The sequence below is a fragment of the Ranitomeya variabilis genome, chromosome 7 (genome assembly GCF_051348905.1).
Source record: "Ranitomeya variabilis isolate aRanVar5 chromosome 7, aRanVar5.hap1, whole genome shotgun sequence".
Taxonomy (NCBI): Eukaryota; Metazoa; Chordata; class Amphibia; order Anura; family Dendrobatidae; genus Ranitomeya; species Ranitomeya variabilis.
This window is the reverse complement of record NC_135238.1, coordinates 223,331,212-223,346,614: the sequence shown is the minus strand read 5'-3', so window position 1 is coordinate 223,346,614 and position 15,403 is coordinate 223,331,212. Positions and strand designations below refer to the sequence as shown.

The 15,403-nt window shown below is 40.3% G+C and overlaps 1 protein-coding gene and 1 long non-coding RNA gene across 4 annotated transcripts in view; both read left to right on the top strand.

Moving 5' to 3' along the window:
• LOC143784580 (uncharacterized) overlaps nt 1-11,746 on the top strand; it is a 54,858-nt gene extending 43,112 nt beyond the window's left edge. For 2 of the 3 annotated variants that reach the window (XR_013217822.1, XR_013217820.1), the window contains one exon: nt 10,929-11,746. The gene's annotated coding sequence lies outside the window, so the exon portion shown is untranslated. Of the gene's footprint in view, nt 1-5,203; nt 5,350-10,928 lie in introns of all 3 variants that reach the window. The other variant, XR_013217821.1, reaches the window with a different exon arrangement.
• An 839-nt stretch (nt 11,747-12,585) lies between these two features.
• Nucleotides 12,586-15,403, top strand: part of LOC143784581 (uncharacterized) — an 83,774-nt gene continuing 80,956 nt past the window's right edge. Inside the window, exons 1-2 of the long non-coding RNA XR_013217824.1 lie at nt 12,586-12,675; nt 13,173-13,248. This is a non-coding gene — a long non-coding RNA (uncharacterized LOC143784581). The remainder of the gene's footprint in view (nt 12,676-13,172; nt 13,249-15,403) is intronic.

Genomic DNA, 15,403 nt, shown 5'->3' with positions numbered 1-15,403 from the left:
TAAACAATACAACAATAACTGGTACAGGAGGAGAGAGGACCCTGCCCGCGAAGGCTCACAATCTACAAGGGATGGGTGAGGATACAGTAGGTGAGGATAGAGCTGGTCGTGCAGCGGTTTGGTGGATCGGTGGTTACTGCAGGTTGTAGGCTTGTCGGAAGAGGTGGGTCTTCAGGTTCTTTTTGAAGGTTTCGATGGTAGGTGAGAGTCTGATATGTTGTGGTAGAGGGTTCCAGAGTAGGGGGGATGCGCGAGAGAAATCTTGTATGCGATTGTGAGAAGAGGAGATAAGAGGGGAGTAGAGAAGGAGGTCTTGTGAGGATCGGAGGTTGCGTGTAGGTAAGTACCAGGAGACGAGGTCACAGATGTATGGAGGAGACAGGTTGTGGATGGCTTTGTACATCATGGTTAGGGTTTTGTACTGGAGTCTCTGGGCAATGGGGAGCCAGTGAAGGGATTGACATATATATATATATATATATATATATATATATATATATATATATATATATATATATATACATACATATATATTTATGTATATATATACTATATATATATATATATATATATATATATTGTATATATATAAATAAATATATATGTATGTATAGGCTTTGGTACATATAAACTAATGCTGGAAATGTACAAGTGGAAACCTGGGTGTTTATATGTTCCAGGGCCCTGCAGAATGCACCTGAGCCCCCTCTGCCATTTTGGTACTCCTTTAACATCTGTAAAATCATTTAAAGGGGTTGTCCACTAGTAGAATAATCCCTTCTTGATCAAAATGTTTTGCACCGATAACAAAATAAAGCCCGTACACACCTCCCGTGTCGGCACTGTTCCCGTGGTGTCGGCAGTCGCTGTCCTGGGGCTCCCGTGATGCTGTTGTTGTGATACATGATGCCAGCGCCCAATCAGGGCTGGTGTCATTGTCTTCACCATCGGACAAATCGAACATGAATAGGAAATCAGGGCTACAGCTGATCTCGGACTTCTTCCTGCTCAATTCGACAGGAGGTGGGGCCAATGACGCCAGCCCTAATTAGGCGCCGGCATCACGCATCACAACAACAGCATCATGGGAGACGGAGTGCTGATACCGTGGGAATAGCGCCAGTACAGGAGGTGGTATAAGCTTATTATTTTATGGGGTCCAAGCGAGAGGTATGAGAAGATGTTGCCCAAGTAATGGACAACTTCTTTAACTTTCACGGTGAATACCATAAATAAAAAAGAAAAAAAAAATTCAAGAATTGTGTTTTTTATCTTTTCGACATCTCCACATCCAAGCAACGAAAGCATTGTCTGTACCCAAAATGGTATCAATAAAACTACAGCTCACGATGAAAAATAAAATCTATCACAAAGCTCAATCGACATAAAAAAAAAAAAAATAGGTTTGAAAAAATGGTTACACAAACTAATTATTATTTTACATTTGTAAATTTATTTTCTCCACTAAAATAAAAAAAATCTCTATGAGTTTAGTATCACCATCATTCTACTGACCTGGAGAATCATGTTGCCAGGGTGATTTTTACCGCACAATGAATACCATAAAATAAAACCCTAAAATTTATGGAAAAGTTTTTTTCACTGCATTTTTTATTATGTTTTCCTTTATATCAGTACAGTGTATGATAAAATGAACGGCGCAATTGAAAACTGCAACTCGTCCTGCAAAAATGATGTCCTTATACGGCTACATTGATGGAAAACTAAAAAAGTTATCACTTTTGGGAGAAGAGGAGGAAAAAACAAAAGAGTAAGAATGAAAAATTGGCCACAGTGGGAAGCAGTTAAAGAGGTTGTCCACTTTTAAAAATGTGGGCCAATCAATGCTAATCTCCCCCCAAGACATAATCACCTACCGAACCCCATCACTTCTCCATCCTGCTGTCAATGTCCCTCGTCATTTCTTGGCTACCTGGGATTGGAAACCAATGGTTGACTGCTGCAGCCAATCATTGTCCACTAACCGACTGTAGCGGTCAAAGTTTTGCCTCTTGCAGTCTCTTGGTTGTTTCTTCAGGCACACATTCAACGTGATAAGTTTAGTAAGATATTTGGAGCTGTGAATCATCTCTGACCTCTTTAAATATATAAAAAGGGTATTTTCCATCTACCTAAATGATCACATTTAGGGTCACCCACCTTTAGCTAAACTTTGGCACTTCTTGGCTGCAAGATCTACCATGGTAAGAGGAGAACTAGGGTCACAAGTTCTCCATTATGACTCTTCTCTGGCCATGGCTGGTCATGAAACCAGGGGAGAACCAGTCTATCACAGTGAGGATAAAAAGATTAATGAGCGCTATACATGGTTATCTTCATCAGTGCCATAGATTCTGAAATATGCGCCACCACCGGTGGATCCAACAGAGATCTAACAATTTTTAACTGTGTAATACCCATTAATTAAATTTTAGACCTAATGACGATATAATGCTAAAAGATCCAGATTCCATCGTCTTTGGAGTTTCTCATATTCTGTTCTTTCTCGTTCAGGAAGATTTTGAAAACATTACCACCAAAGTTGAGACTGAAAGGGAAGTTTCAGAGCAAGAAACAAAACCGTCTTATTTATGGGATCCTCGCTGACTTTTTACGATTTTATTGTGCAGCCTAGGTGTGTCTCATCCAGTTGTGCGGCAGAATTTGACCTTTTCCCAAAGTGAAATATTATGCTATTGGGTCCCTGCCTCGCGCTAGATCAGTTCACTTCTGCTGAAAACAGCACTTGTTTGAAATCTTATAAAAGGAAAACGAAAATTACGATGAGAATTTACTGACTTTTTTGTTTTTGCCAAGTTGACAAGAATCTGAACATTAATATTACACGTTTATAAAACACAGCACTGATTTTTTTTGCATTTAAATTCTTAGAAATAACTAACAGAAGTTTACAGAATTCCACTTTTAGGGAACGTGAGAACATCCGGTGTCGATTTGGAGGACAGGTTATAAACAACTCAGAGACTGCAGTGGAAATGACTCAAAAAGGGTTTTTCCAGGAACATATATTGATGACCCATGATCATACTTGTGAACTCTCACTAAACAATGGAAGACCTGGACTCTTGGAAGAGTTTATAAATCTTCAAGGTGCTTTCAAAACCTCTCTGAAATCCACACTTTCTATCTTCAGGAGCGCAGCGGTCCCCAGCCTACTGGCTTCCTGCTTGCTAGTTGATGGTGCACTCTTAAAGATTGACAGCTCAGGCCAGCGGAATGGTTGTACCACTGGTCTGTACTGAGCGTTGCTCCCTTTTTGCCTCAGTGGTATGGCAGTTGTAATTACCTCTGCATGGTGGGAAAAGAGCAGAGACAATGAAGCTGCCTTATACAGAGATCTATTCAGCTTCAGAGCAGTGCTTGCCGCTCTAAAGCAACGAACTTGCAATCGCTGGGCTCAATGACTACACAACTGGCTACTCTGAGACTGGAGAGGTGGTCAGTAACCAGTCGTGTAACTTGAAGATCATAGGCCACCGTTCAAAAGCTCCAACAGAGCCTCTAACTATTGCAAGTCTTTAATGATAGTGATCTTTTCATATGGGGCAAAGGCTCCGTTTGAACCCTAGGTTCCAGAGTGCAGGTGCGATTACAACCTTTACACCTATTAGAGTTACTTCTAGTGATGAGCGAGTATACTCATTGCTCGGGTTTTCCAGAGCACACTAGGGTGACCTCCGAGTATTTATGACTGCTCAGAGATTTAGTTTTCATCATGGCAGCTGAATGATTTACAGCTACTAGCCAGGCTGAGTACATGTGGGGATTCACTAGCAACCAGGCAACCCCCACATGTACTCAGCCTGGCTAATAGCTGTAAATCATTCAGCTGCCACAATGAAAACTAAATCTCCGAGCAGTCATAAATACTCGGAGGTCACCCGAGCAACGAGTACACTCGAGTACACTCGCTCATCACTAGATACTTCCCCTCTGGTAACTGTAAACTATAGAATTATCCCCCCATTCTTTAGAATAGAGAGGACTTTCGATAAGAGGTAAGTTGCAAAGTTGCAGTTTTTTACAAGCACTTTGCAATTTTACCCATTTATGAACATGAGAAAACGTCTTTAATGGGTCAAAGAAGACAAAAAAAGCTCCTTCCTCATGGCCATAAAGTATACCACTCCTTAAAGAGAATCTGTCAGAAATATCAACCCTCCTAAGCCGTATATATCAACATGTAGATCATGGGAAGCTGAATAAAATGATACATTGATATCTGCGATCTGATATTTAATTCCAGAGAAATTCCCATTTTTCTTATTATGTAAATGAGCTGCTAAGATCTATGGGCCGGACATAGATGTCCTGGAGAATCTGCCTCCAGAGCTAATATTAAATGAAAAGAGGCGTTACCAGTGTGAGACATGTAATGACTAAGAGAATAGTGATTATGGTACTCTTGTGGATGGTGCCCAAGTAGGATTCTATCCCGTTTAAATCTTGTAGAAAACTTGGCACTCAGGTAAGTGTTGTAAGAAAGTAATTTAATTGTGTGTAGGCAATCCAAAAATAGAGAAGACGTTTCGGTCAGTCAGACAGATGGCAGCGTGCACAAGGATACAGGGAATGACAAACACTCTGGATAAGAAGCATGTGCTCCACACTGCAATCTGTCTGACTGATGAAGGTCATTATATGACAGAAACAGCTTCTTCATTTCCTAAGTGCCAAGTTATCTACAAGATGTAATTACTGACAGTCTGCTCTCCTGATCTATATGTCTCACACTGGTATCACCCTCTTTCATTTAAGTTAATCTCCGGAGGCAGATTCTCACAGAGATCTGTGCCCCGCCCATAGATCTTTAGAAAAATGTGAATTTTTTCTGGAATAAGACATTGGATCGCAGATATCAATGTGCCATTTTATTCAACTTTCTATGACCATATAGACAGTTTAATAGAGTTGATCTTAGTGACAAATTTGTTTTGATGAAATTGGAATTTGTAAGATTTAAAGAGGACATGCTCTTTAATGACTTCAAAAAGTTTTCTAACTTTGATGATGTAATCTGCACTAAACGGTATAACGTTGTACATTGGGGACCTGGATACATTTAATTTAGTTTTCCTTCCATGACTTAATCCCTAACCTAATGATATAACTAGGCTGTGTCCTATTTCGTCTCCGCTGCCCTTACACCTTTCTGTGTTCATTTTTTATTATTATTTTGCAGCATCCTAAACACAAGGATATTGAAGAGAGTTGATCTGGCTTTGATCCCCCCTCTTGTTGTCAAAGCGCTCAGGATTGAAGAGTCTGTTGGCTACAATTGACTGTGACAATTAGGAGATGATGCAGCACTTAGAACGTAATTTACATGTCAGTTCTCTCAATAGAAAAAAAACATTTTTTTTTCTCCTTCGAATCTCGTGAACCACAATTTTGTGTTTTGGTAAGAAAAAAAAACCTGGCAGAAGAGTTCCAATTGCCATTAACATCTGAAAAGCAGAATCATAAAAGGACCACTGCTGGGCCTATTGTCCACTAGAAACGGTGCTTTACAGTCAGAGAGTGAATGAGTGGGACTGTCTGTAAATGGAACCTTGTCAGAGGTAACTCCCTTGTTCCATTGTTACATACCTTACTCCTTCCATTTATTATACCATCATTATGATATTGCTCCTATCTGAGGAAACCCTTTGCCTTGTAAAAATGATGAATATATTGAACCAAGAGAGAGAGAAAAATGTTCATAAAATATCTAATTAATATTATATCTTATTAATCTGCTCGGTGGATTTCTACACCCCAGGATGGTGTTCCCAAACATGGCAGAGAGAGTCACAAAAATCACTGTACCCCATAGGATGCAGCATTATATTCAATGCACCCCGTGCGGTAACTTATTTTGCCAATTTTCCACACTTGGTGTAACTTTGCTTTCTACTGCCGATACACAGACGACATTCAGTATGCTACCCAACCAATGCTTTCATACAGTTCACTAAACAACAAGGTTATAAAGTGTAACAATACATTGTAATATTTTGTAAATATTGTATTTAGCTAGCCTTGTCATAATACCACTATATAGTGCTGAAATAATACCAACATATAGTAGCCAAATATTACATAATATATATATATATATATATATATATATATATATATATATATATATATATATATATATATATATATATAATATATATATATAGTGCAACATATTGTCAAATAATGCTACAATATTATTGATATTAGGACTTAGGGAAATCATAAATCTGGTTGTCAGGGCATCTGCAGCCTCCTCTGCAGTAGGCTTGCTTGATGTCTGGCCCTGGTACCCAGAAGCCCTTGGGCTAATATCCCAAATTCCCACCTATATACATTCTCTGTATGGGTATGCGTACATGATCAGTAATCACTGCGTGTTTGACACTGTGTACTTATGCAGCGTCAAATCTGCAGCGTCCAGATGTTACAGATGTTTAGAGAAATCCCTTGCCCACTATGCATAAACATTCTCCTTCAGCTTCCCCGCAGAGACAGACATACGGCGCGCCTCTCCAGACTGCAGCATGTCAATTTCGCCCATAGAATGTATTGAACATGGTGAATCTGCACGGTTCAGTGAACACATGCGGATTCACCTCCGTTTAATAGACGGCAGCGATTTGCCAGTTCCGGATCGTGTGCATCCGACCTAAGGTTTCAGTGTAAGACAACAATTTTATGAAAAAGGGATAATAAATTCAAACCCCCAAATAAATACAAACCCCATACAAGACCCTAAATTATATACTGACCCCAAATCCATACCTCAAAATAAGATTCAGACTTCCCAAAACTACAGTCCAAAATAAATTAAGACCTCAGAATAAAAACAGACCACCATACCATACCCCCAATTTCGCACAGGCCCCATCATACATTCAGATCACTTTTAGGTCTTTGTAGATTTTGAGGTTTGGTATGGGGGGGTCTGTAATTTTTTGGAGTCTCCTCTTAGGTAATCTGAATATACGACATGGTTTGAGTTGGGGTCTCGATCATTTTGTAATCTGGCATGGGGACAGTATTAATGTTAGGGTCTGAATTTATTTCTGTGTCAGATTTGATTTTGGTGGTGTGTTATGGGGTCTGTATTTGTCTTGGGGTCTGAATTATTTTAGCGTCTACTCTGAGGGGTCTCAATTTAGGATGGGGCCTGGACTTGGGATCTTTTTTAATTTTTGGGTATGATATGGTGGTCTATTTTTTATTTTGATTTCTAAATTTATTTTGGAGCCTAGTCTGAGGAAACTGTGCATAATTTGGGGTCTGGTATGGGGTTTAAATTTCATTTTGGGGTCTGAATTTATTTTAGAGTCTTCCCTTAAGGGGAGTTTATGGTGGGGCCTGGACTGGGGTCGTGTTAATTTTGTAGTCTGTTATGGGATCTGTATTAGTTTTTGGGGTCTGAATTTATGTGTGAGTCAGAGTTGATTTTGTTTTTTGGGGGGTGTTATGGGGGTCTGTATTTATTCTGGATTATTTTGTAGAGTAATTTGTAGGATCCGACTGTTTTTTTTTAACTTATTGTACCACTTCTCTACTTATTAGGGTCCTAATACCCCATAGGTGGGTCCAATGCTTCCGGAAAGAAGATTCGACGGTGTGGAACTTTGTAAAGTTATAATGTAGCGCATCGTATGTTCTATCCCTTAATCGCAAAGAGAATAATAGATCTTGATGTCATGACAGTAAATTTGCTTTTGCCAGAGATTAGGTTTTACAGAATCTCTTAACCCCTTGAGTGCCAGTAGGAGGTGTACGGCATCGGTAGGACGTGTTTTTCTGTCTCTTTCTGCTCTCTGGAGATTTGTAATGGCTGCTAATGGGATTTTTAATTGCTTTATAACTTTATAGGCATTGTGGGGTTGGTAATTTTACTCTAGCACCTTCCCCAGCTCTCACCATAATATAACAGTCACTAAATATGCTATGAAAACAGACTGACAGTTCCCGTCCAGAGTGTGAGACGCCAGTAGTTATGGGTGGCCCCTGGGCTCGTGATATATGTTAACTCTCCTCGAAGAGGGCGGAATGTGCTCAGTGGGGTGCGGGGATTATACGCTGCAGTCTACTGTTACAGCGCTGAGCTTTCCACAAGGAGCATGTACCACAAGCAGCGCGTACCCCACGTATCAAGGGGGCTCAATAGTCCTGGAGGGCACAAGAAATGAAATGTGAAGCATAAAAATCAATTCAATCATGTGACCCCCCCATAATTCACAGCTCTAGCATCGTTCATCCTGAGCTCTCTGGTTCATAAACACAATGCCATTACTGCAGTGAAGACTGACGCACTAAGAATAAAGCAGAAAGAAATGAGGACAATTATGATTGGGATACATTACTACTCATACAAATCGATAGCTAATAGATAGATAATAATAATAATAATAATAATAATAATCTTTATTTTTTATATAGCGCTAACATATTCCGCAGCGCTTTACAGGTTGCACACATTATCATAGATAATAGATAGATGATAGATTGATGATAGATAGATGATAGATAGATGATAGATAGATAGATAGATAGATAATAGATAGATAATAGATAATAGATAGATAGATAGATAGATAATAGATAGATAGATAGATAGATAGATAATAGATAGAGAGAGATAGATAGATAGATAGATAGATAGATAATAGACAATAGATAGATAATAGATAGATAGATGGATAGATAGATAGATAGATAGATAGATAATAGACAATATATAGATAATAGATAGATAATAGATAATAGATAGATAGATAGATAGATAGATAGATAGATAGATAGATAGATAATAGATAGATAGATAGATAGATAATAGATAGATAATCTATATATATAATTGTCTAAGGGGTACTTCCGTCTTTCTGTCTGTCCTTCTGTCGGCAACTTCCGTCACGATTATTCATTCGCTGATTGGTCTCTCCAGCTGCCTGTCATGGCTGCCGCGACCAATCAGCGACGGGCACAGTCCGATAAGTCCCTCCCTACTCCCCTGCAGTCACTGCCCGGCGCCTGCTCCATACACCCCTCACACAGGGTTAATGCCAGCGGTAACGGACCGCGTAATGCCGCAGGTAACTCACTCCGTTACCGCCGCTATTATCCCTGTGTGACCAAGTTTTTACTATTCATGCTGCCTATGCAGTGTCAATAGTAAAAGGATTTAATGTTAAAAATAATAAAAAATAAATAAAAAATCATTATATACTCATGTTCCGCCGCCTTTCCCGCTCCTCACCACCCTCCGGTAACCGCTCTGTGCAAGCAGCAGGTTCCGGTAGCAAGGATCGTATGGCAGAAGGACCTGCCATGACGTCACGGTCATGTGACCGCGACGTCATCACACCCTGGGACCGGAAGCTGCCGCCTGTACCGCGCACAGGCGACAGAACTACAAGTATGGTGAGTATGTTAGAACTACAAGGGGCCTTCAGATCGGAAGGTGAGTATGTTTATTTTTTATTTTTTAACCTGTGACATACGTGGCTGGGCAATATACTACATGGCTCTGTGCTGTATACTACATGGCTGGGCAATATACTACGTCACTGGGCAATATACTACATGGCTGGGCTATATACTATGTGGCTGGGCTATATACTATGTGGCTGGGCTATATACAGTACTATGTGGCTGGGCTATATACTACGTGGACATGCATATTATAGAATACCCGATGTGTTAGAATCGGGCCACCATCTAATAGATAGATAATAGACAATAGATAGATAATATATAGATAGATAAATAATAGATAATAGATAGATAATAGATATATAATAGATAGATAATAGATAATAGATAGATAGATAAATAGATAGATAGATAGATAGATAGATAGATAGATAGATAATAGATAGATAGATAGATAGATAGATAGATAGATATATAGATAGATAGATAGATAGAAGACAGATAGATATATAGATAGATAGATAATAGATAGATGATAGAAGTGACTGCAGTTAGCTCCAGCCTCATATTTGGGGGGTCCCGCACACATTACATAGCGGCGTTCTCCTTTCTCCAGACCTTCCGCACATTGTGATGGAGATTTCTTACATTCCTGCAGTTGGGAACACACTGGCTGAGACTGGGACGTGATGGAGAATTGAATAATGGGATATTTGCACAATTTGGCCACACATGTTGACGGCTATGCGGCATTACGTCCGGCCATTGGTGGAGTGTACGCTCCCATGCATCCCAGGGTCGGGCTATAAATGATCATTATAACGCTTCTCCACCGCAATCCTACTGGTACAGTTTCCCAAGTGGAGCAGGGGGCTCCTCGGACCCTCCAAAGCACGTGATCCTAAGGGACTATCCTCCTCCACCTTTAGCCAATGTTTGTTTTTCCTCTGTTGTATTTTTCCTTTCCTTCTTCCAAGAGACGTAACTGTATATTTTTTATTTTTCCTGACGTCACAGTTGTTTGGGGGTTTGCGTTTTGCAATACGACGGCCACCATTCATTTTATTCTACATGTTTAATGAAATGGAAAATCCAAGTGCAGTAAAAGGGTGAAAACCCCCCACAATTCCGCCTCTGTTTTTTGTGTTTTTGGTATTCATTTTGCAATTAAAACTTTTTGCCTTGGATGAGAGATTTTTTTTTGCACAGACAGTTAATGCGATTAGTATTATTTTTCGGGTGCAAAAACATTTGTTTTTTTTCTTTTTAAGGAGGCATGGCAAACAAAAACGATGCATTTCTGGGGTCAAAGCACAAGTCATCGATTTCTTGGACAACTTTTTTAAAGAGGCTAAAAGACAATATCGCTAGCATCTGATCGGGGCATGCTGGGTGTTGTAGTTCCCCAAATACATACTGTATATGTATTTCTCCCAGGTTGACACTTCCCGGGGGGCTAATATTCGATTCTTCTCTCGTCTCTTTTGCAGGTAGCAGACGCTGCAGAATATTTGCCTTCCCCGGAAACAAACATTCGCTTTGATGGAGAGATCTGATGGAGTGTTTATGAATCTGAAAGAAAATTATACTTTTAATATCGGAGGCTCTAAATATAGGATACAAAGCTCTTTCAATCTAGAATTATGCGTAAATGTCTTGTCTTCAGCCGCCATAAGAAACGGCGAAAAACCGAAATGAAGCGCATATTTCACCCAATAAAAGCATGATGGCTGCGAAGGTGTGGATCCGCGACACATACTAAGAGCCATTTAAAGGCAAAATGTCTGCTATTAATCAGAGGAGACGACCAATATGCGCAGATTAGCCCAAGGAATGTCTTCTTTATCAGATCAGTCAATCCCTTTCCGTGGATTAGCATAAAATGTTTAGCAAAGAAATTCTGGAATAATGTGGTTGCAGGAGATCTACGAGCCGCTCCTCGCCGCTGTCACAATTATTAGGGAAATATTTCATGGTTAAAAAAAAAAAAATTGTAAAAAAACAAAACAAGAAGCAAAAATAAAAGTGACTAGAATTTAGTTTTTGACTTTTTTTTGTCTTCACCCCACCCGTGTGAATGGCCGGTGATCTGCGTGCTAAGCCTTGTTAAGCAGTTTTGGCATCTATACTATAATGCAAATGACATAATGCTCTTATCGTATAAGCAGCACCCCAAGGGTTCATGGGTATTTAGCTCGCGAAAGATCATTTTGGATGGCACCTGGGACATGAGACATATGACGACTGCTGCGCTGTGATAATGACTCATCTACAGGTCGGCATCAAGTATATTGCTCAGTAGGTGAAATAATAATTGTATGGGTGGGAAGGCACGTGGACCAGAAGGATCCAATAAGCCACAAGGTTTCAGTTCGTCATAGGTATGTCATTGGAAACGAAACAAAAAAAAAGCTAGTTCCTGTACCTAGAGTGCTGGCAGAATGTTGATATAGAGAAACTGCCTACTGAACGACAAGTTGGGAATTAGGACCGTTACTGGATATATTAGACTGGTATGTAGACCAAGAGCAGTTTTACTTTATTTTGGGGGATGAGGGCATCAAAACTATTCTATCAAGAAAGTGCTGAGAAGTGACACAAAAAGCCAGTACATATAGTGCTGGCAGTTTATAGTGCTGTAGTCCGGTACCTATAGTACTGGCAGAATGTTGACAAAGAAGACTGTTCTTGGATTAGACTGGTATGTAGACCAAGAGCAGTTTTACTTTATTATGGGGGATGAGGGCATCAAGACTATTCTATCAAGAAAGTGCTGGGAAGTGACACAAAAAGCCAGTACATATAGTGCTGACAATTTATAGTTCTATAGTACGGTATCTATAGAGCTGGCAGAATGTTGACAAAGAAGACTGTTCTTGGATTAGACTGGTATGTAGACCAAGAGCAGTTTTACTTTAGTTTGGGGAATGACGGCACCAAGGTTAATCTTTTCTGTAAGATTTTTGTGAAGTTTAGCAATATGTCACATAGTTATTACCCTGAAATCTTCATCAGCCTTTATCTTTTTCTTTTTGCCTAAATTCTTTTATGAAGGGCATCGGGTTAGCCCCGTCGCATTGAAAACGCACCTCTTTTGCATTGTTTGGGGGACACTCATCATTTGTTTCCCCTTTCCCACACATGTAGGATGCACCCATGTCGTTCTCCATTCCCGGCCCTGTGACCCCACCCTGCCGCCTGGAGTTCTCATAGACCTGGACTTTCCCTAATCAGCAGGTAATGACAAATTGAGGCATTGTACATTTCTATTAGATGGCGCTCCCCGTCCGCTCACTCTCCAGTGATGCTGTAATGTGATAGCGGTGAGCACTTACTGGTGTTTAAATTTGGGCCTACAGAGGCCTGAAGTGTGACTGACGGATCTGGGAGTCAATGGCTGACTTTATTTACCGTGGCCTGTAAACCACGCTCCTCAGGGTCAGGGTCAGCAATTAATGCATTTTACTACTATACAGCACAACCGGCATCCTGCTTGTTGGAAGGACAGCAATAAAGCAGAAAAATGGCTTAAGAAAAAGTTTAAAAAGTTGTAAAAATGTTACGGAAGTCCTCTTCTGGCACTCTTGGAAACAAGTGTAGGATTATTGGACTTCCTAAATGATGGGATTAAAGGATAGGGACAATTATTATTGCTTAAATTAATGCATTTTGGGTTAAAAATATTTTTTGCAATTGGCTTAGAGTAAAAATTTTGCCCCATTTTGCTTTTACAGGCTATTTATTTCCTTGCTCATTGCTAGCTGCGGAATGACAACTGAGAATCTTCACTGCTGGGCAAATGGTGGGAAGGTAAGCGCTCCATGGAGCCTAAGGAACAAGCAACTACTATGGTAGGGGAAAGGTGGGATAGCATGGAGAATGGGGCACAGTAGGAAGAGGAGCAGCGTGTGGGGCTGTATGAAAAGGACAAAATAGAGAGGGGCAGCATAAGGGGGGATAGTGTAAAAGTAAGGAAGGCAGGAGGGGACAGTGTGAAAAGGGGGAACAGTATGGTTAGGGGGTACTGTGGGTGAACTGGAATGTGGGGAGATTATATGGAAAGGTGGTAGCATTTTGGGGTACAGCGTGAAGAGGGGGCAGTGTGAAGAGGGGCAGTGTGAAGAGGGGCAGTGTGGGAGAGAGTGTGGAAGTAGGGACAATGTGAAGGCAAACTGTGGATAGGAAACTGTATTAGAAAAAATAGTGGAGAGGTGACAGCATGAAGTGAGGACAATGTGGAGGCCATAGTTTATAAGGGCAGAGAGTGTGAAAGCTAAAGTACATAAGGTTTGTAAGTATGGAGGCCATAGTTCATAAGGACAGACAGTGTGATAGTTATAGTTCATAAGAGCGTACAGTATGGAGGACATAGACCAAAAGGGAGCACAGTGTGGAGGCTTTAGTTGATAAGGGAGGACAGTATGGAGGCCATAGTTCATAAGGACAGACAGTGTGATAGTTATAGTTCATAAGAGCGTACAGTATGGAGGACATAGACCAAAAGGGAGAACAGTGTGGAGGCTTTAGTTGATAAGGGAGGACAGTATGGATTTCATAGTTCATAAGGACAGACAGTGTGATAGTTATACTTCATAAGAGCTTACAGTATGGAGGCCGTAATTCATAAGGACGGTCACTGTGATAGATATAGTTCATACTATCATACAGTATGGAGGCAATGGGCCAAAAAGGTAAGACAGTGTGACAGTTACAGCTCATACAGGCGCAAAGTGTAAGGGCAATATTTTGTAGGAGGACAGTGCAGAGGCAATGTATCATTAGAGGAGCAGTGTGGGGGACATATTTTGTGCAAGGTGTACAGTAAGGTGCACCTAATTATTCAGGGGCTCAGTATGGGCAGATATTTTCATACAATGGTCGTTATAATTTCTAAGAGCACCATGTTGGATGTGCTGCAAATGGCTGAAGAAGAGGGATGCTTGCTGAACTATGGCTGTTAAAAGCCATCATGGCGTCTGGACAAGATGGAGAAGAAAAGAAACAGAACATCTCCAATCAAAGAAGATGCCAACTATAAGGCACCTGGGTGTAAATGTTTATTTTTTTTTGTACTTACAGCATCTAATAAGTACTTTATGGTGCAAAATCTGATGATGACTAATAACAACTCCTTGTGTCTCCTTAGCACTGGGAGTTGTAGTTTCAGGCGAAACAGATGTATATGGTGGAGCCTAACCTAACATTGTAATTGATCACAATACTAACGTTGTTGTGTTTATCTAATAATTGTTCTGGTGATGTATTCATATACTGTTGACGGTTCTGGTACATTATGTACTGATGGTAGTTCAGGTGCTGTATTCATGTAATGATGGTGGTTCTGGTGGTGTATTCATGCACTGATAGTGTTTCTGTTGCATTATTTATGTACTGATGTTGGCTCTGGTACAGTATTCACATCTGATTTACATGCGAATACGATACCATTGCAATGTGATTTTAACATGAGCTTTTACATAGAACAATTCTCAATGTAATTTACACATAGATTTCCAAGGAAATATTCTTCAAGATATATATTTTGTGACAAAGTCACATCAGTGATTTAAAGACCCAGAAATTTTCCTCCAGCATATTAAGTGTTGGAAGGGGTTAAGTGGCCATTTTTTTGAAGAGCTGAGTTTTGTGGACAACCATAGAGTAGGTGGGAGGTTGTCCACCTTATCTCCACCCCAGGGTGGGGCTTAAATAGATGGCCTCCAGAGGCAGCCAGAGTTCAGTGTCTGGAGAGGAACACTCCAGAGAAGTGTTTGTGTTTGTGCTAAAAACCTGAACCATGGAACTTGCTAACCCTGAGCGGGCTGATCCCTGCTACCACAAGGATTCTGCTTTGTTTTGCTGTTTTTGCCCAGAGGTCTGTGTTATTTTTTTGCTTCAGCTTGGTTTATGCTACATCTAATAAACCAAGGACATTCTTAAAGACACAGAATTCCTGTGTCTACCT